We start from the raw sequence: 22731 nt of genomic DNA, 5'->3' as shown, positions 1-22731 counted from the left end.
AGCTGCCTGGCTTCATGGTTTTTATCTGCAGAAAAATTAATGCATCATTTCAAAGCACCTGTCTCAAGCCATCCATAGTGAGGGAAGAAAAATTTAGGATCTTCCTACCTTCCAATAGATAGGTTCAATAACAAAAAACTCAAAGAATCCATCAATAATTCAAAGGAATTGCTGCTTTCACACACTTAATGCTGCCTTCTGTGCTATGGGGGAAAATCTGCCTTAGGCAGGTGATCAGTACTAGGCCTGTGTTCTGTCTAAATCCCACATCAAATCCTCCACGTTTTTTATATATATATTCATTATCAACTCCTTTTCCATCCCACAGCAGATAATGTAGCGCAAGTGGGGATAACTGAGTCATTTTCTCATTATAAACTACTTTACAATTCAATGCAAAAAGGAAAAAACCCACTCTACATTAATATGTATAAGAATTTTTCAAGTTGAGAAATGTTTCACATAGAAGCCAAGTCAATCCTCTTCACATATGTACTATTTTATTACAGAATTATATTTACAGTTTAGTTTCATGCTTCTGTGTACTTCTGCATGTTTATACCATTGTAGAAATATTATGGTGGTAAATACCTTCAAATTTGATAACTGGGGGTACTAAATTATTGTTGGATTGCATTGCTATTGGTATTTATGAAGTAGAGACAGCAAAACCAGGATTCAATCAATAATTTATAATTAATTGTATATTCAAATTAAATATGCTTGAGATTCAGTGTGAGATTCAAATACATTTTGTGCATAAGTATATTTATTTCATGCCTGGATCACTGCATACTCAAATAAGCTGTGTTCAGCTATCTGCATATGGGATGTGGGACTTGAATCAGTGCTTTGCACTTTGTGGAAATCTTTTATATACTCAGTTTGCTGCATTATTATCCAAATACAGGTAAATTTACTGGGGTTAGGGGAGGGAGATGTTGTTTTTTTAGATTAGGTTTTTGTGGGGTTTTTTGTTTCTTTGGGGGGGGTTTGGGTTTTTTTAAACTTTTGATACAAGCAATACTAAAAAATATGCTGGGACAGAAAGAAATATGGTTCAGTAAATGCAGAGCAGAATTCTAACTCTGTTTAATCTGATGTTAGAACTCCAAGTGATTGAAAGGAGCTTGCTGGTATCCCAATCCAAGCAGGGCCCATTTTGGTTGTATGTTGCCCTTTGCCAGGAATAGAAGTATAGATATTTTTTTCTTATAAGTAAGGCATTCTCTACCTTAATCAGTAGAAATGGATGAAAAAGGGAGCTGTGTAGATGTGGCTATTTCCTGAACTTCAGATTGCTAAACTCTGACGGGGATGGTCCTTACAATGTGAGGGAATGTTCCTTTCACATTCCAGACAGAAACTGCCTGAAATGGAGCTAGAATTTTCATCAGTTATTTTGCCCTCATTTGCTCAGATGAAATTGGGTAGCCAAATGCTGCCGTTCTTTGCACTGTCTCACACAAATTGCAGTTTAAGTTTCTCACGTGCTCATTTCCATTCTTTGTGTGTCCCTCTAAGTCTGGGTGTCTCTGGACGTGTCACAAGTGTGTGACTCCTCCTGTGTTGAGTCAGTAGCAAGGTTCAAGCAGGTTTCAGCTGCTGTAAAGGATGATCTGTGAAGCCCAAACTGCACAGTGGCGCCAGGAGATGTACCTAGATGCAGCTGATCCTCTACTAGCACAAGCAGACATATTATGGGTTTATTTTTTATTTTTTTTTAAATAAACTGACAAATCCTGGCGTAGAAGCTACTCAGATTTATCCTTTGCTGGACAAGCAGTCCCCAGACCTCTCTGCCTGAACAGTCAGGAATTGTCAGCCCCCAGGTTCTGCAGGAACACATTGCTTTGGGTAAATTTCCACAGGGAAGCTGGGCATCCTGCACAAGCCCTGGTTGCTGCCAGCTGGCATCCCCAAGGGCTGACAGGAAGCAGAAGGCCTTGGGAATTCCAGCTTTCAGGCATGCTGTCTTCCTTTTTCTGGGATCAAAGTGTGCAAAGCTTGCAAGGAAATCAACACTAGAGTTGTCTTAATTACAATGGAGTACAGAAGACATGTTTTTGCAGGCAAGTGTAAAATCCATTACTTTTAAAATTAAAATTAACTAGAATTTTATAATATTTATCTGCTCTCTGAAATAGGATTATCGTTCTTACGCTACAGGTATTTTAAATAGGAACCTACATATTCCCTTCAGAGAGAATAATCTTTTAAATGACTGTGGGATTTAACTATTCTAGATTTTGGTTAAGATCACCTTGGACACAACAAAATCTGATCACTTCTTTGACTTTCTTTGTGTCTCAGAGAGACACTAAAATATCACTTGGTACTTGTGTCAACCCACACAGCATTCAAATCTCTGGCCTTCTGTGTCTGCTGTTGTCCACTGCTTTTCTCCTTACCTGGTGTTCTTGCTATTTTACTCCCAGCACACAGTAATGAGGTTCTCAACCATTTGGATGCTGATGATTGGCAGCACATGCTTTTTCTGTTGAAAAGAAATATGGCAGAGCATGGAAACATTTTAGGATCATTGTCAACACCGTGTATTTCAAAAATACACTAATAATAAATTCCTGGCAGAATAGTAAGATGTATTTGATGTGAGTCACTGAAGAGAATTTTATTCATGCAGCTATTTTGTATGAGACAGTAATTTAAATTAGGGCCTGGCTGGCCATTCCCTTCTTTGTGTGTATGTCTTCATACAGAAAACTAATCTTTTAACTAAAGTCCCTTGTTGATTTATTATACTTTGTTAAGGCTTATTAGCTGGTTTTGTGTTTTATTATGTTTATTGTTGATTTCTTTCTTAGGTGGGCTGGCAATTGTAATTTGTAAGTATTTGCGGTAACAGTAAAGTTAAATGAAATAAAATAGCCTACGTGGTGTGCTCCTTTTATCCTGTGTCTCCACTAGAGTTATGCGTTGTATTAGCTGATGTGGTACATTCTGATTCTCTATTGCATTTTAAGATTTTTGCTGTTTTCAAGTAGTCATGCAATACAACAGGTACAGTTTACCATCTGTTTTGCAAGACATCTAAAAAACAAGCTCCCTGTATTTAATTATAGTTGGTTTTTTGGGTTTTTTTCTAAAAATCTAGAGTTTTTGTGGTTTAGCATATACAGAACATTGTGGCATTTCTTTCAGAGGTCTTATTTGGTTTGTGATAGCGTAAATATGGGATAATCAAAGTATTATTTTCTGTGGTAGTAGTTATATTTTCAAAGTCTACTTTGGTTTTCTTGCTGTGCCTTTTTTTGTAAGAGTATCAAGAGAATAACTACTGAAAAGTCAAATGTGTATTTATATGCACACACCATATATGTACCTTTAAAGTAGAGGCTTTTGTTGATCCCTGTTAATTTTGCTTTGCTTCAGACCTCTCTATACATAAAGACACATTAACAAGGAGAAAACCAAACCTCTGTAGATCATCTCTATAAAATACTTTGCATGCATGTAAAGACAATTTTGTTGACACAAAGTCTATTTAAAGTAATATTACTTTGTTTTCCATTTTATCTTCAACATGACTAGTTAATATTGAGCCTGTACACATTTTTCTCTGTGCCTCTACCATGATTTTCAATTAGTTTAAAAATTACCTTAACCTTTTCAGGTCATGCCTGCTATTAATACCATTCTACTGAAAAGTTCTTGGCTGCTCTTGGGTTTCCTGTGCCAATTTTTCTTTCCTATGTGTGAATGGTAATGGAGGTATTGGGCTGGCAGTATTCACAGTGGCAGTGATTTATCCAACTAGAAGTAGCTTAAGCTCACTGGATCTGGATTTATGCCTACCCTTGGATGAAGCAGTGACACCCAGGTTTAAAAGGAGATTAGATAGCTGAAATGAAGAAATCATATGAATTTGAGAATTTATGGCTAAAATTCTATATTAGGAGTTTACATGAGTGTTTACCCATTTCTCATTTAGATAATTTCACAACCAAAAATGTTATTTAAAAAAAAATACTGACTGACTTGTGATCTAGATCAAAAGCAGATTTTTTTTTTAAATGTGGTGATGATAAAAAAACCCCAAATCCTAACCACTTAGGACTTGCATATAATTCTTGTAGGCATGATTTGTTGAATGAAATCTAGGTTTAGAATTTAAACTCAAACTTTCTGTTACGTATTGGAGTCATTTATTCAAGGCAGATAATGTTAGATACAGCAGAAGGAAACAGGTTGCTTAGGAAAGAATTATCCCTTACTGATAGTTTGAGCAAGAGCTGCCTTCAGTCATAAATTGTGTGATGCAAGATGTCCTGACCCCTGTGGAATTGAAGCCAATTAGAAATAACCTCATTATAGCTTTTATTTGCAAATAGAAGGGGGGAGACAGGAAGAAAGAAGTGAATAATACCCTTACATCAGAATGCTTTAAACAGCTGCACAGACAGAGGTGAAATGTTGATGGAGCAATATGGCTTTATTGCACTGGACTGCCTGTCTTCAAATTACAAAATTCCAAGTTGGTCCCCTTTTGCAAACAAAATGGCTCAAAAGGAGGAAAAGAAAGTGTTGCAATTATAAAGATTTTCCTCAGATGACAGTTGTCTGCAAAATATTGACTGGAGCTCTTCTCAGCTGTCTAGTGTACAACTTAATAGACACCACAGTCCTGGAAACACAGTGGAATTTTGATTGTGGCATAGAGCTATTGACATGATCTTTACTCTTTGAGAATAGCAGAAAACATCTAGGAAGCAAAATAGAGATGCTTATGTTAACTCTATCACTTTGACAAAATCCTCTGTTGCACCTGGCCTTTGTGGTCCTGGTAAGTTCTTGAGGATATATAAAAGTTCAAATAAGAATGCCAGCATCATCCATCAACTCTGCCATGGGCAGACAGAGCAGGCTGTGTCTGCCTTTCCCTTCCAGCACTTCAAATGCTGCAAAGCAGGGTCAAGCCATATTCGTGGCTGTGACCCTCTAGTGAGGTTACATGAGGCAGCTCATAGTCAGAGAGAGAAAAAGGCAACATACAAAGGCAGAGAATCTCATCTAATTCCTCCATACACATCAAGGGTTGTGTCAGGAGCCCCATCACAGCATCACGTTTGTAAATGTCTGTGCAGTTTTGGCTCATTCAGAGAAAGATATGAAGATAATGAAGGATACATCATTATGCAGCAACCTCAGTAATTTTTGTCATAACAGTTACCATTTCAAAGAATAAGTTTATGTGCTAACCAGCATAAAATAAATAGTGGAATTATGTTGAAACAAACGTAAAAGTGATAATAAATACACAGTGACAAAATGCGCCTTTGAGTTCTCACAAAAACATGCAAGGAATGAAAATATCATGTACAAAAGGGCTGCACTACACACTGCAGTCTGTAGAACTGTGTGGAGGTAAACTTGTTTTGGTCTGTGTCTGGTGACAGCATTGCAGAGTGATGATTAATTCTGCCTTGCCCTGCTTCCCATGCTCTGCACAAGTGCTGAGGCACAAAACTGTTCCTCATGATAGGTTACTCACAGATAAAGGAGGAGCTTTGTGTTGTCTCACTGAAATTGTTCTGTTTAATGTCCAGCTTCTGATTCAGAGTGAGGAAAATGCAAAGAGCTGGTGACTGCTCTGTTAGGGCTAAGTTGTGGTAGCTTCCAAGAATGTGTGGCATGACAGGCTCAGTGCTGTCTGAGGGACACAGCCCATTCTGTGCCACAGGATCAGGTTTCAGCAGAGTGTGCATGAGTTGGATTTTATTTGATTGAGAGCAGCATCTGTGTGGGTGCAGAACAGAGGGAGTACTTTCTTAATGCTTTTTTCCTGCTTTTGATCAAGCAATACCAGAAAACCAACCCAACAGCTAAAGCGGAGCAGAGTGCAGGCCTGAAAAATCCCAAAGAAAATGAGGGAAAAGAGGTTTAAATATGTTAATAAATACTGTTATAAATTATTTCTTACACTTTGTCATATACATCACCAGAAGTAGGCCATTAAACAGATATGTATTTTGTACATAAGCAACACTAAATTAAGAAAACTTTAATTCTATCCACTGTTTCCTTCTGAGGATGCAAGTTGTGCTATTTCACTATTCCACTTGAGAAGAGTGTATGATAACTGATATCTATTATGAATTAGCAAAATACAAAACATGCATTTGTTCTAACCTGATGGGCAAGGAGGTTTGTAGCTAACACTAATAAAGAATGAATTCTTATTCTTCTGTGTGGGTGAAAAGTGTATGTGAAGGTAATGCCACTAAAGGGATGCCACCTATATACTATAAAGGGAGAAAAGGATTTATTTAAGTACTATCAGAAGACCTCATGGGCTTATGGTGGAGCATAATCATGGCTGTTAGGTGTGTCAAGTGTTGCCACTCAAAGCTGAAGTTGAAGCCTGCTGTCCTTGTGGTATTCTGCAAAAAACCCCCACTATTTCTGCAGCATTAAATAATATAAATATTATTGTCCTTTTAGGCAGGTTCTCTTCTCAGCTGCCTAGCAGAGGTCTCCTTTCCCTGTTAAACTAAATCACATACTCAGTTGTTTTATTTTCAGTTGTATATTTGTCCTAAGAGTTTTTCTTCTCCTTTTTGCCAATTGCTATTTGACACATATGGACGCCATTACTGCAATATGTATAAATAATTTCTTTAAAACCCACAGATGGACAAGAGCTACTTCAAATCTGTCTTACTGAAGAAAAGCAAGGGCCAGAAAGAATAAAAATATGTCCACTAAGAAAAAGAAGACTATAAAATCAAGTGTGGATATGACCGCTCACTTAACAAGGAAGGAATAACAATAGCGCTGGGAGAAATGTAAAGTTACCACTAGGGCTGTACACAAGTTAGCTTATGAAGTAATCTTGAGTAGTATAATCAGATCCCATTGTGATCATGTGTGGGTGTTCCCCAAAAAATGTTAGTAGGATGGATCCATGGGTAATGATATTTACATTTTTGTAAATATGTAAGTATGATGGATAAGATTGGGGAAAGGATAGAATTAAGCCAGTCTGGGAAGTTTTCTGGCAATAGAAACCAGCTGTATCAGACTCAGGAAAGACACCAAAAATACCCCAAATCTCCTTACCACTCCTTAGTCTCTATGTCTGCATAATGATTAAATCTTTATCTGTTAGACAGGAGAATTAAAGATAATTAATATTGACAGGAGTCTCACATACACAGGCATTTGAATGTGGCCAGACCTTTTGTGTTTTCTAATTCAAGTCTATGTATTGATAAGTAGTGAAAAAAATAGACATGCTGGCAAGGGTGAGAGTGGGTTCCAGGAAACCAGCACAAAACCCAAGAATTTATCCCAGAATCTGTTATAATGATGGGTTTTCCACTATGTACAGGGAAAATTAATGTGCTTGGAGGGGACTCAGAAATTAAGGATGACAGGCTGCTGTTGACCAGCCAAAGTTTGAATAGTGAACTGCCTGTGTAATTATCAGCATTAAATCTCCATTTCATGGCGGTGAAAAACCTCATCCTATAGATGATATTCACATGTAGTGAAGGCTTCAAATGAAAAATAACAGTTAAAAGCACATGGAGATGGGGTTACTGGTGGTTTGCAGCAGGAGGACAAGGCCTATGTTGAAGTTTTGTGTATTTATTAGCATTGGAGGTTTGTCAGGCTGGACATAGCTACATATTTTTGTCTTTCACAAGCACAACTGCTTGATGCTTCTGGAATATAGCCAGAAAAGTGGATTGGCCCAAAACTGATATAAGGTAGATTCATTTCAAATATGACACAAATCTCATTGCCATCAGAAATGGCTGAACTTTGCAAAAAGATGTCTCATTCTACTCGGGTTCTTTCTAATGAAACAGCAATTTGAATAAAACATACGCATGAAAATGTGAATTTCCCTTAGCTTTCAGTGTAAAACTATTAATGATTTATCATCTTTTACAATATTGCACTTCCATTTTTAGTTTCATATGAAAACTTATGCTAATTGCTTAGGGCACTTACTATCATAGGCAGCTTTTACATTTATTTGCTGTAAATCTCTGTTTAAAGCAAATGTGAAATTTGTTGTCATCATCTTCATCAGTCAATATATTTGACTAAAATACAGAAAAATCCTCTTGAAATGGCTATGTGTGCAAGTTAAGTCCAAGTACATAGTGACTGAAAAGGAAATTATTTTGCAAACTATGGCTTTCTCAAAAATTTAAGTGATTGGAATTTGTGATCTTCAGCAGATTTTAGAAGAAATATAATTTGATGTTCTATTTACATGCTGATAAGCCACTCTATCATTGATAGTAGCAAATTAGCAAAGTATTAACAGGATAATTACAGAATGTATTTTTGTTAGTCTATTAGAAATGGATCTAGACTGGTGAAAAAATAGTTATTGGCAAGACTTTAGTTTTATTTTTCATTTCTTTGATCCAATTGAAGGCACTAAAACAGATAAGGAATTTGACAGAAGAGATATACCTTTAGGACTTGTTTTATCCTGGGAAACAGCTAGGAAGAAAGAACAGTCTGATTATAAAACCAAATGTGGTCTGAAGTAAACATCTGAATACTGGATTAGAAATTGAACTGACAGTGTGTCCCTTGTGGACAGGAGAGCCAGTGTGATCCTGGAGGGCATCAGGGTGGCCAGAAGGTCAAGGGAAGTGATCCTGCCCCTTTACTTGGCCCTGGTGAGGCCACATCTGGAGTGCTGTGTCCAGTTTGTGGTTCCCTGGGACAAAAATGACAAGGAGCTGCAGGAGAGGATCCAGCAGAGGCCTAAAAAGGGTTAAGGAACAGGAGCATGTCTTATGAGGAGGGTCTGTGGGATCTGGGCCTGATTAGCCTGGAGAAGAGAAGCCTGAGAGGGGATCTCATCAATGTACACAAATATCTCAAAGGCAGGGGCCAAGAGGTTGGTGCCAGAATCTTCAGTGGTTTCCAGGATGAGGAAAATAAATTGCAAATAGTCCCAAATCAACAACAGGAAGAACTTTGCATTGAGAGTGGCGGAGCACTGGAATAGCTGCCCAGGGAAGCCATGGAATCTCCCTCTCTGGAGACTTTCAAACCCACCTGGACATGTTCCTGTATAACCTGCCCTGGGTGACCCTGCTTTGGCAGAGGAGTTGGACTGGATGATCTCCAGAGGTCCCTTCCAACTCAAACTGCTTTGCAATTCTGTGAAATTGTCTTTGAGGAAGTTTCTCTCAGCATGAACTTGGTTAGTGAAGACATGATCTCGTGTTCAATGCCATGAAAAAAGAAATGAGGCAGAAGGGAGAAATTGCAAGGGGCAAAGGTGGGATTTTATGTCAGCCATTAGGTTTTAGCTGTACCAACCCAAATGGAACACAAACTGCTGTCATTATTGTGCTGTTTGCTAATCATTATGTGCTTTTTTATAGCAATTGCCACAAAAAACCACAGAACGTTTGCTATCATAAGGGCTACATTCAAACAGAACTAGATAAGATTTCTCACTGGATTGGAAAATAAATATCAGAGATCTAGTCAATTTGGAGCAATATCAATGGCTAAAAAATTGACACCCTCCCCCCCATCCCTCATCCTTCTCTCCCCCTTTAAAAAACACTCTTTTTTACAAAAACCTGTTTTTCATCAACATTCTGGAGAAAAGTTCCCAGATGAATCTGTTGACCAGTATGTTTCACACAATGGCATCTGTCTGTCTGGAAGTAACAGTCTGATACATATTCCATAATGAGGATGATGTCGTCCCTGGGAACATACAAAAAGGGAGTATTAGAAAGTGTTTTGTACTTGACTGTTTTTTCTCTCTTTTTTCCAATTCACATCTCAGCTTCCCGGATTATTTTTAATTTTTTTTTTCCTGAAGGGTAAACATGGGTTATGCTCCAATAATGAACAAATGCAGTAAAATGCAGTTTGTGGGAATTCTGCTCAAACTGACAAGACTATTTTACCTACTAGCTTTATGGGAAGCTTTTCATGGTTCCTTTTTTAAATATATGCTATTTACTCCCAGCTGGAAGCACTGTCAACTTCACATCTCCTGAGGTCTTTAGATCCTGGGAAATGAAGCTGAAACAGAGTATTGTTAGTTGCTTCTATGATATGGAAGGCTGGTAAATGTGAGGCAAATTATATGATATTGGTATACAAGTCACTTTTCTCATATACAGTAAATTGCAGCACAAGGGTGCATAAAAGCAATTAAATGATTTGTGAATCAGGCTCTGGATATATTCAAAAATTACTAAGGTGAATTACTTCTTGGATTGTAAGATAATTATAGCACCAGTCTTCTACTCATCAACAATGTAGTCCTCATACAGGCACAATTCCAATGGAGTGCTGTATTTTTGTATGTGGCCCACACTCTAATTAGCACATTCTAATTTCAAGCTTAAAAGAAAACCACAAGAAACATATGGCTTATAGCATTTTGTTATTAACAACTAAGCTGTGTGTCTCACTGTGAGACAAAAAGCCAATCTTTCTTTTCTTTGATTCAGCCTTGCTCCCTGCTTTTTTATTTCTATCAGATAATTAAATAACCCAAACAAGATGAAATTAGTTACTTAATTTCTTTAGGAATTAGAGGTAATTTAGGTTTAAGGAACTATTTTTTTGGAGTGTTTGAATGTTTTGTTTATAACAGCTTAGTTCAGCCTGTTTGTTCACTCATTTCTTTTCATCGGCAAGATTTAAACCCAATCAACGGCGCCCTGAATTCTGGCTATATTTAATGAGAGGAAATGCTTGTTTTATTTTGCAGTTAAATGCTCCATACTTTCCAAATCTCTCTCCATTCCACCCTATTTTTAAGCAGCACGTTAATAGCATTAGACTGCTAAGCTGAGGATGTTGCTAATAGCAGAATCACAGAGCATGCTAATTACTTGCAGAGAGGTCACAAAGGTTGGTGAGAGACAGATTCTGATAAGGTGGGGCAATTGCAGCGTTCATGACCTCCTTTTCTTGTTCCTCTCTAACTTTTCTTCCCCTCTGAAGTGCTCACAAGTCTGTGCCCGATGAAGGGTAAGACGTCTTCATTTGAAGGGATCTTTCTTGGAGGATTTTTGTGGTGCAAAGCAGATGGCAGTGCTCCTACTGTCTCCTCAGAAGTGAATACATTAAGGGTAGTGCCCCACTGGCTCTTTGATGAGACAGGCCTGAAATCATCAAAGTCTGGCCCTCTTCTCTCCATCAAAAAGTACAAGCAGGGCCTAGAGAGACCACTGTCTATGGGAGATGATAGCAGTAATTAGCCTTTATGATAGATAAATCTTCATCCTCTGATGATCAAAGACAGCTAAAATTACCAAATTACATGTGGCAGTTTTGTAATATGAATAAAATGAGGCAACTTTATAATCTCTGTGATCATCTTACATGGAGTGCTAACTCTAACTCTGTTTTAAGTGCATTTTATATTAGGTTAGTTCTTTCAAACACAGGAGCTTAATTTTGTTAGAAGTATTTATTTATTTAACAATTTATTTGTGATGCAATAAAACAATTTGATGAAAAGTAGGAAAGAATGAATCAGCATAAATTGAATGGCACAATTTTATTTTTGTTTGTTTCCCCTTTTTTCTTCCCTTTTTTTTAATGTGCCATTTTTTCCATCTTTTCCACTCTTGCATCCCCATTACCGACTTATTAGGAATAGCATTTTCTAGATTTCAAGCAGGAGATGGAACCCACAGGTGTCCCTGAAGATCAGTCCTATCTGAAAAACAGGAGCAGGTCACCCAGCATTACTGGCTTGAGAGAAAACTCTAATTTGTAAGAGAAGTCAGAGATTTCATTCATGTGCTAATAGTAAAATCTCTTCAGTGAAGCAAAGCACTGAGGGTCTGTGTTACAATTTAGGAGTTTTGTGAGGGTTTCATGTCCCTAACAAGTGAAGATCCTTATTACTGTGATCTGTGTAAATAATATTTTTCTTTTCCAAACTAAAATCCCCATCTTATAGGTAGAAAGAAACACTTTGATGTCATCACTGGTGACACTGGTGAGATGACAGCTTGGGATTCAAGCACCTAAATTATTTCCTGTTTGGAATCCAAATTTATGTTTAAATGTCTATAGGAACTTTCTAAAAAAAGCAACAAAATAATAATAATAATTATAAAAAAAGAAGTAGCATTCTTTGAGAGCTATCATCCAGTCCTGATAATGACCTGAAAACTTCAGGGTCAAATACACCACTTTACTTGCTGCTTTCAGATGATAATAGCTATGCATTATTATTATGTAAAAAATATGAATGTACAGTATGTTCTGAAAGGGAATAAGTTGTTGCCAAGGTTACAGAGTAGAGTACATCCCCAATATATAGGTAATTTGAAAAAAAGAGAAAGCTAAAATAGTTGGAGAAAAGATGTAGAGGAATGGTGCAGTACTACAAGGTATTTAACAATATATTTCAATTTTATTATCCAACAAGAGAATTTACTTCAATCAATAATAGACTAATTTGAAGCTCAAAATTACTATTATTATTTCATGATCACTGTTTAGTTTGTTTCACATCATGCTCAGTTTTATCTACTAGAATCCAAGGTTTTGTTACTTACCTATGTAAGATATGTGACTAAATAATTTAAAGAAAAGGGATCTTTTTGCAGCATAAGTCACCATCAAAGTAAGATAACTTTTTGTGAGTGTACAACAAATATTTTTGCAGTAAAATTTGGGGGCTGGCCTAATCTTTTCATAGTCTTATTTTGAGCCAAAATCCTAAGCATTTTTCTGTCTCTTGGCTGCATCCAGCAGTTAGTTTGCTGAAAAAAGAGAATATTAAATGGAAGCATCATGGAAGAGGTGAAGGATAGGATTAAGGTGAGCTTATGATTTGGCGGTACTAGCAGAATTCCTTGTCTTTCTTGCAAAGAACTAAAGGTTTGCATTTTTGGAAGCACTTGGGGTCCTGCTTTGTCCAGCCTGGCTTTGCGATGTGGAATGCACAGTGCAGCAGTTATTGAACTGCCTGTGTGTAATGTTTTCCTCATCATTGGGATAATAATGCAAAAAGAAATGCATTAAAATAATTTAAAAAAGCATGACTGGGCAGAAGTACATTTGCCCAAATGAGTGTGAAGGCTTTAATTCAACCTAGTCCTTCATTCCTGGTAAATGCAGTCCTTCATTTCCTAGGGAAAAAGTTAATGAAAGTTTTAGATATGCTTGCATGTTGAGACATGTTCCACAGCAGTAATAACAGGTATCCACATTTCTATGGGGACGGGACATAAATATTTTTAATGTTTTGCATAAACCAGGAAATGCAGATATTCAAGTGTGGGATTTTCAAGGTCCTCTGGATGAAGGGAGGAAAATGATGAATCTGACTCCATGTTCTTAGAAGGCTAATTTATTATTTTATGATAGTATATTAAAGAATGCTGTACTAAAACTATGCTAAAGAATAGAGAAAGGATACTTGCAGAAGGCTTAGCAAGATACTAATTAAAAACTCATGACTCTCTCTTCGGAGTCCTGACACAGCTGGATGGTGATTGGTCATTAAGTAAAAGCAATTCACATGTTGGATAAACAATATCAGCAAAACACGGGAGAAGCAAATGAGATAATATTGTTTTCCTTTTTCTCTGAGGCTTTTCAGCTTCTCAGGAAAATAATCCTGGGCAAGGGGGTTTTTCAGTAAATATGACAGTGGCACTCCAGATATTTGTTTGTGGAGTATTGATCATCCAATTAATGGAATTGTGAATGAGCTGGAATATTCAGAAGGCACATGACTAAGCTGAGTTAGTTGGCCTGCACAGCTAAACAGTTGGAGCTCTTTGTGACTGTTTCAATAAAGGGTTTGAAAGCAGCAGCTGTATAGAGCATGCTATACATTTTTCATCAATGACACAGTAACACTCTTAATATGAGCTTATTGGTCCAGAAGTGAGCCTTGTTAACTGCTCCATTGCTATACTGTCTGACTGGGCAAAAAACCCCACATTTATGAAACTTTTTTTGTAACCAGTCCCTTAGTGCTGAGATTTTATCTATCCTAAGCCTAGTCTTTGATTATGGTTTTAGCCAATATGAAAATACACATGAAATGTGTGGGGATTTGGTGGTTTTCTAGCTTGTCTTAGGTTTGGTTGTCTTGGGGTGTTTTTGGTTTATTTTGTTGGGGTTTTTTTTGGTTTATTTTGTTGGGGGGGGGTTTTGTTTGGGTTTTTTGGGTGTTTTGGGGTTTTTTTGTGGTGGTTTTTTTTTGTGTGGGTTTTTTTTTGGGTTCTTTTTTGGTTTTGTTTTTTCTTAATATGGATGATGAAAATAACTTCCTGTGGAAGCACAGTAGATATCCAGATATCTGGATAGGTAGAAATTAGAGAAAATGATGTGAGATAAAAAAGTTTCTAATAAATTGAGTCTTAACCCAGTTTATGGATATTCCAGTCAATATGTTAATGAGTCAAGAACCGCAAATACTTTTAGATAAACAGAGAAAAGTGTTGCATCAATTTTGCCTATAGAAACAAGTAAAATTTGCAGCTGCAACTATATTTTGTAAGCAAGCACACATATCAGTCAATGCCAGGTGGCAGGCATGATTTTGGAATCCTGCTACTCTGCTTGTTTTCTTGAATATCAGGTTCTTTGCTCTTTAATAAAGCTAATTAATTTTACTATCTGATACTAAAATAAACAGATAAACATTGTGCTAAAGAGGTTTCTCTGTAGCAGGTAAGCCAGCCCTGCAAAGCTCTGGTGCTGAATGCAGCTCTCACTCACACACAAGCTGCCTAATCCATGGCACTATTTGGAGATAGGGCAGGAACATGTTCAGTGGCTCCTAATCCACAAGATGTGTAGAGGCAGCAGAAAATGTAATGCATTCTTCTCTGAAGGGCTAAAGAAAAATGAACCCTTCTGCCTCTCAGTCCTGCCCCAGATACAGTACCAAGCCTGAGCTTAAAATGCAGCTTTACATGTTTTAGTGATGATGTTGGACACATCTTCTCCAGAGCACATTTGGGTTTGTATTTTAACCTGGCAGAGTTCCAGATGTTTCATGTTCTGGCATTTCACAAAGCAGATCCTTGTGCAAACTGTAGTTTTCAAGAAGGAAACATCCTCTGCTGTTCCTTAACCCTCTTCCAGACTTGTAGAGTCTGGTAAAATGGAAAGATTCAGGGTGAGATTCATTCCTTCGCAGTGCACTTCAGACATGTCCACGGAGAGAGGAAATTGTGATCTTGCCTTCAATAAGCCTTTTGCATAATTCAACTTGCAAACTAGCTCTTAGTAAATCTTAAACAAACAAAACAAATAACATCTTAGAGAGAACTGCAGTAAGAAAGCTCAACCAGCACAGTGAAATCAATGAAAAATCTAATGTCCTATATGATGTTAACCTTAATTCTCCTTTACAAATAAGTAGTGAAAATTGAATACAGACTATGAGCAAGCAAAGCTCAGACATTTTGGTCAGTAACTGGCTTTTTTTTTTTCCTGTGGAAAAAGAACTCTCTAGCCTGAAAAGGTGTTGATGTTCAGACTGAATTATTTAATAGGAATCTACATGTGTTCTGAACTGCTAAACAGTTTGTGATGTTAACCTGAGATGTGCCTTTCCTCAGCTTATGTGGTGCTAGCCGTTTGACTTTCTCTCTTTTCCTTCTCTTTTTCTTCCCACCTGAATTTTTTGCTATTAAAAGTACTTTTTTTTTTTTTAATTTTAATCATTATTTCTTCCCCTAAAAGTTCTTAAGGTACAACAGGATTTAAATAAGTGAAAAAATTCTACTTGACATCAGTGGAGAAAAAAAAACAACCCTAAAATTCTGAGCATGCAGGCCTATTGGTCACAGCTCCAGAAAGCTGCTCTTTGCAGACCTTATTCCTTCTTTTCTTCCTGTTTCTCTGTGATCAAAATTTCATGCACACATCCTCTGAGGCTTTAAAAACCACTGGTTAACTCGCATAGTTAACATCTGTCTTGAGACAGGGGAAAAAATAAAAGAAGGGGAAAGAAAAAGTTAAATAATCCCAGCAGACTGTGCTTTTCAGTGGAACAAGGAGAGACACAGCCAGTCAATGAAGTGCAATCTCCATGGGACCCTGGGATCAGCTAATGATAAAAGGCACTCTCCAGTGGAATTTGTCCTACATAGATCTGCACTGAAGTGCTCAGCAGGCAACAAAGCCTGCCCTGATCTTCACACATCACTTCTTATTCCATGTCCTGTGCAATTTGGTTGCATGTTTTGTGTGCATCTGGTAAATGAAGCCATGTAGGTAAACAGGTTTTCTTTTCAATTGTATTAAAAAGGAGTCACATTAATGAGACAGAAATTTAAAATTACCTCTTTGGAGCAATTTTATATTCAGTGGGCACATTTCCAGATATGCATGCTTTCCCTTTTCGTTTTATTACAGATAGAAATTTTCCCAAGATCTTTCCAGCTGCTAGTCTTAACCTTAGATAGCAAAGTGGGATTTCTGACTGCTAAATAAAAAAAAAAAAAGGAAAATAAAAAATAGTCTTATTTCTTCTCTCCTTATAACAGGAACAGATTTTCTAAGGGCTCACACTCCATTTTGCCAGTGCCTCCTGATTAATTTGAGTCCATCCCTAGTTACTGCCACAGTCCTCTCCAGAGGTACCACATCCTGACCTCCTTCATGTTGCCTTTTGAATTCTTACTTTCCAGCAGGTGAAGAGGGGCAAGAAAATGAAGACCCATCTTCTAATGAAGCTCCTTTGTGTCCTGCATTTGCTGCACATTACAAACTGACATCATCATGCAATTATTACCTTACAGCTTTCATCCTGCATAAGATTGTATTGGGTGACACAATCTTTAGGATGTAAGTGCTTATTTCTCTATTTTATTTTCTACATTTTTAAAATATTTTGAAATATTCATAATAATATTTTTGTCTTTCTGACCCATAATATCTTTAAATATTTGCATATTCTTTTGCTTCCAGATGAGTTGAGCAACTGTGTAGAGTTACTTGTTACAAAGCTGAAATAAGGACAAAGTAGATTATGATTTTCTTGGTTAGGGTGTTTTTACTTTCATAATATATTACAAATTTAAGAACTTTTGGCCTGAAAGTACCATTTTTCTTGCCTATCTTGGTCTGCTCAAGTTAGATGTGGAATTGAGGAGTGCATTTTCTCCTGATTTGCTATGTCTCAGAATATAATTGGCACCGAATCTTAGGTTATTTCATATAGCTGGTGAATGTGTCAGGATTGGTAAATTTTCCTTAGCCCCTGTGTAAAATGTTCCTAGGAGTTCCTCTAGGTACTGAATTAATTTTTCTTTTTAGACACTTAATGAAAAGAGGAAACTATTCTCAGTATCAAGTTTGAATACTTTTCTTTGCATCTCAGGAACACAAGATAATCATGATTACTAACTTAAAAAATTAAATAAATCTGATGTTATTTCATGTTCTTATCCAACAGAGAATTTATGCACATACCTCAATTCCAGGTGGAACAGGACTCTGGAATTCTTTGCGACCTTTTGGGCCCATTTCCTGTTATCTTTCGTTTGATAGTAGGATGAAGGTGTGCTAGTTCTTATATTACAAAAATTCCACTACAGTGGAATTTTTTTTTCACAAATAAAAAATATCATCCTGTTATTATAATGATATTTTATATATAAATATAATTATATTTTTATAATTATGATTATTATTATATTTATATTATTATAATATAGTTGTTTAATTATATGTTATAATACAGATGTGTGAAGAAATTTTATAGACTTCGAATTAAGAGTGAGTTTTGATGAAATCATAGCCTCAAATACATGGAGGGGAAACCAAACCAGTGCTCTCTTGCCTCTCCTTAATCAGAAGTAGACTGGTTCAGGCATAAACAAAGAAAGCTCCACCAAACCCAGCCAGTCTAGGATAATGAATGGAAAAACATTCATCTGACAATCAGAAAAAAATACCATGTGATTCAAGGTATAGTTAAACAGTCTTTGTCTCTGTTTAAGAATTCAATGAATATAGCCTAAGTTTGAGTTAGTAATCTGACATGGCAAGATTACTGTTATGAATGGTTTGTTCTTTTTTGTAAAATGTTTGTTTTTTAGTGTTTTTTTAAATGATGGTTTCCTTTAAAGGAAATATAGTACACAAAGCAAAAGGTATATATAGTGTTCCCTGTCATTTACATAATATAAACATCTTTATGTAACAAAATTGAGAAAACTAAAATTGTGAACCATTGGGAGAGAAAGAAATGCTGGTAGAGGGCAGGCAAGTTAGTGCAGAAATGTACTGCACTGAGCCACAGAAATAGTCATATTATTCCTAACTCCTCAGTGCAAGGTGAAAGCATTTACATGCCTTAAGGAAAACACTGATTGCTCTGGCTGTGAGAGAAACCTCTCTGCTCTGCTGCCTCATTTTGATCACTGCTTTTTCCTTCCTCCTTTTTATTTCCTCGCTCTTTCTCTTTCAGTATTGTTTCCCACTGGCAATATGTGAAATTACTGCATTGCAACATGTGTGAAATGTACATGTCACACGCACAACAGGGCTGGCAAATAAAACACAACTAACCTGTCAGGCAGCTCCCTGGCTCTGTGTCCAAGTGTCCCCATCAGCCTTTCCTAAAATAAAACTCAAGTGTGCTCCTGGGAATAGATTCTGATGAGCACTGAACTGTTCCCCTATGATAAAAACTAAAACTGCTCCAGGTTTGCGCCCCTTCCTTCCACATAGTCCTCTGGTGCTGACCCAGAGGTGCTGGCCCTCAATTTTGTTACATAACTTTATTTTTTGAAAGAACTCTTGTCACTGTCATATTTTCTGGAAAAATTCCTTTGCCAGGATTTCTTCTCCTGGGAGCTGAGAAGCCTCAGAGAAAAATGAAAACAATTTTATTTCATTTGCTTCTCCTGTGTTTTGCTGCTTTGGAATGAGGTTTGGAGATTGTTTATCCAACTGGTCATTGTTTGATTGGTTTCATGTGAATTGTTTTTACGTCATGACAAATGGAGAGTCATGAGTTTTTCATTAGTATCTTGTTAGCCTTCTGTAAGTATTCTTTCTCTATTCTTTAATATAATTTAAGTCTAGTCTTCTTTATGTAATATTATATGATAAAATAATAAAATAGCCTCCTAAGAACATGGAGTCAGATTCATCTTGCCTCCCCACGATGGGGGACCCTGAAAAGACCACACATGTTCTTAATGGCTGAAGAAGGGCTCGTCCTGATTCCTGCGTGAATGGAAACCAAACTGCTGCTTTTATTGGCACTGCCTTTATTGGCACATCACCCATGTGGAAGCAAGGACAAATGCTGTATGGTGTAGATGTGGCCAATATGACCCAAAAGATAAAATGTGTGTTCTTTCTGAATACCAAGTAGACTTGCTCTGGATTGCTCATCCTTGGATTACAGATCTATCCCTGAAGCCCTTTCATTTAGAAGGATAAAGAACCCAATATTTTCTAAAAGTATGCAATCAATCCTCTAGTAAGATGCCCTTTGTTTTACTAGCTTCATAATCCATTTCTGAGGAAAGCTTGTTGAAAACTTTCTTTTGAATGAAAAAATGGTTTTTGTATTCTGAAAATATGTATTTATGAAAATTTATGTAGTTAAAACTAATGGGGCTGCCAGGTGTAAATTGTTTGGGGTTGCCAAGTGAAAATCTAAGGATTGTCTCAGGTGGTAAACTTTGGGAAGCACTCCATTTGGTTGATATAACAACATGATGCATTATGAATTATGCTAGGTGAAATTGTGGGAGAGGAGGACACCAGCACAAAGTTTCCATGCTCCATCAGCACTGGAGTTGGAAGTTGGTCTTTCACAATACTTAAAACAGTGGTGCCCCCAAGCAGAAAATAGAGAAATGGTAAAATAGCTGTAAAAATAGCCAGGAGGGGTGAGTACAGTTACAGTTTAAAATCTGTCATTGGAGCATCAGCCACAAAAGTGAAGAAGCACAAAAAAAAATCCAAACCAAACAAAACCTAAACCCTTTGTGCTTCAATCCTTTGGTAATCCTTGAAGCCTAGGTGAAGTAGAGCTAAGCACTTGTTTCTTCTTTCTACTGCCTCTGGGAGATATGTTGTAATAAAATCTAAGTATACAATGTCCATTCTGAGATCAGTTTGGCTGATGAGCGTATGGGAGACAAAAGGGAGTGCAGTGCCTATTAAAATGCTTATGAAAAATAGATAAAGGCTTTCAAACTTTAATAACATGCTATTTGATTCTGTCAGCAGATAACATCATGCCCAAAGTATTGTATAGCCGTGTTTAAGGGCTTGAAAGTCATCAGTCTAAGAAGGATTCCAGGAGATGCAGTGCAGGATAGCACATATTGACAACCTGCCAGTTTTGAGGGCATGAGGAGGACACAAGCACCAGAGTTTTACTTGATTTTGTGGAAAGGAGATGGATAGTGTCATGAGGAGTGAGGAAACAGGGCTGACATCAACTGGACCAAAAGAGAAGATTTCTGTACAGACATTCTGTGCAGGCAAGATCTAGTAAGAGAAGCATTAGTAAATGTATTTGTGTCCTTCCTGAGATTCTCTACAGAATATCTTTATGCCACAAGTTTCTAAATATCCATTAAAAAAAGTAATAGCCAAACAAGCAAGTGAAAAATCCTGCAAAAAAGCATAAATGACTGCAGGATTCTTGGAGCTATGTTGTTTCTACTCAGGCTGTTTAGGGTCAGACCACAGACAGAATGATCTTGTCCGTGACATTCATCAGGATCGCTTGATCTGATATGCTTGGGGAAAAAGGTCATAGGAAAAAAAGGTCTTTACATCCCTTTGCCTGTTTTTCTTGGATTTGTCCTTAATGCATGCAAAAGGAATAAATCCCTTTTGCGCTCTGCCATTCCAGCAATGCTCATGGACAAACCCCTGGCTCCATGGTGAGGTGTTTCTGTGTGATGTTGCTGTAAATCTGGTGTGGTGTGTGTGCACTCAGCACAATGGTGTTGCTCCTGTCCCCTGCCCGCCCTGCACTGATCCCAGAGCTCTGGCAGAAGAGTGGGAAAGCTGATTTCTCACTCTGCTACACACACCTCCAACAACACAGCAAGCAGGCATTACACCTTCTCTTATTTATTCTTGACCTCAATCCTGGTTGCTGTGCTTAATATGATTTATTTATTCATAAGGTGCTAAACTAACAATATTGAGTTCAGTGTGGACTGCCCATGAGACACTGAAAAGAAATGCTGACATGTTATTGCTAAGGGCAATGGGCAGATTACTCTGCCTCACATTCACATGCTGCATTTATTCACCTATAAGCATTTTTATAGTGACTGTAATTGTAACACCTGGGCAATATATGTGCGCCATAAAAATGCTGAAAACTGTCCATTAGGGCAATTAATTCTCTGTCCAGCTTCTGGTTTAATTGAGACATTGTGCCTTTGGCTGTGTTATTGTTTTTAATTTAAGGCATGCAGTAGGGCAAAGCTAACTCTCCCAGCTGTGAAAATATGTGGGTAGGTACTTGGATGCTGCAGGAGAGGGACAGAGAGTGTGCTACAGAAGCAGTTCCAGCACAGTTTTAAAAATCATATTGTTTTCTTTGTTGTGATGACACTGGGCACATCTTTTTTCATGACTGGTAATTAGGATAGAAATTTGAGCTTAAAGGGGCCTGAAACTAATCAAGGTTGAATTTGACTAATAGTTCTGGTCAGAACAAATGCAGGGAGAAATTTAAAAAATGTCAAAACATATCATTTTGACCTTTCTGAAACGAAATGTTTCATTTTGGAAATGCCAAACCATTTCATTTTGACATTTGTAAAATGAAACTTTGACTTTTTGATTCAAAATGTCACTTTTTTTTTCCTTTAAAACTGACCTACATTGCTCACATGGTAGAAAACTAACGTAAAATTAAGGTAAAATAAGTCCAGACTACTTTGAGCTGCATAAAAATTTAGTTTTTTCAAAAAGAGGTAAAGGAATTGCACTTTTCTTGCAGTTTTGTTTACTTGTTTTGTCTGTCCATGTTGATATGAAGGTGGTTATTATTATTATTGTGTTTTCATATTCAAATTTACCTTTTTCCCTCTGTTTTACACCAACTTGGAAATTCTGTACTTGTTTTATCATACTTTGGTTTGAGATTTTTCTTGGGAAGTATTTTTCTCTGCAGTTGTTTGAGGTTGTTTGTTTGTTTCTTTGTTTTACCTTTAATTTTTTGGAGATTTTTGATTGCATATTCAAAAACTAGCACAAGAATGATGCTCTAACTTTAGGCCAGTGCTGTCGCAAAATATTGTGTGTGGTCTAGTCAAGTTATACACACACCCACATGCACGTTGCAGCGCAAGAAACCACTGAAAAGTGTCTTTGAGCCGCTGAATCTTGAATTCTCCAATGTGCTTGTTAAGTTTGAAACACATTCTTGGGAATTTCCCAATCAATTAAAAGACCAAACAGCCGCGCTTTGGAGCAGAATGTTTAATGCTTCTGTCGGTACCAGGCGTTTGCCAACAGCCGTCTTCAGTGCAGGCTAGGAAATGGCTCTTTTCAACAACCAGATTTCATTTTTTGATTTTAAAGCAGACACAAATATAGAAATGCTTGATGGACTGCCAGGCAGTGAATGAACTTAGAGCAGAACTGGTTCCTGAACTAGAAATGCACAGGCACATAGTGTAGCTCAGTAAATTCACTGGGAATGAAGAGCAGCACTGAGTCTGATACTGAGTCTTCTACTTTTTCCAGAACTCGATTTGACAAGAATATTTTTCTGAT

General features: G+C 37.2%; 1 long non-coding RNA gene across 7 annotated transcripts in view; it reads left to right on the top strand.

Annotated features, from left to right (window-relative positions):
- LOC135443257 (uncharacterized) overlaps positions 1-22731 on the top strand; it is a 43894-nt gene that overhangs the window by 4703 nt on the left and 16460 nt on the right. For 6 of the 7 annotated variants that reach the window (XR_010438927.1, XR_010438938.1, XR_010438940.1 and 3 more), the window contains exon 2: positions 16647-16803. The exons of the other annotated variant lie outside the window; for it this stretch is intronic. This is a non-coding gene — a long non-coding RNA (uncharacterized LOC135443257). The remainder of the gene's footprint in view (positions 1-16646; positions 16804-22731) is intronic. 7 annotated transcript variants of the gene reach the window in all.

The sequence above is a fragment of the Zonotrichia leucophrys genome, chromosome 1 (genome assembly GCF_028769735.1).
Source record: "Zonotrichia leucophrys gambelii isolate GWCS_2022_RI chromosome 1, RI_Zleu_2.0, whole genome shotgun sequence".
Classification (NCBI taxonomy): domain Eukaryota; kingdom Metazoa; phylum Chordata; class Aves; order Passeriformes; family Passerellidae; genus Zonotrichia; species Zonotrichia leucophrys.
The sequence above is the reverse complement of the archived record's forward strand: the minus strand, read 5'-3'. Positions and strand labels throughout refer to the sequence as shown.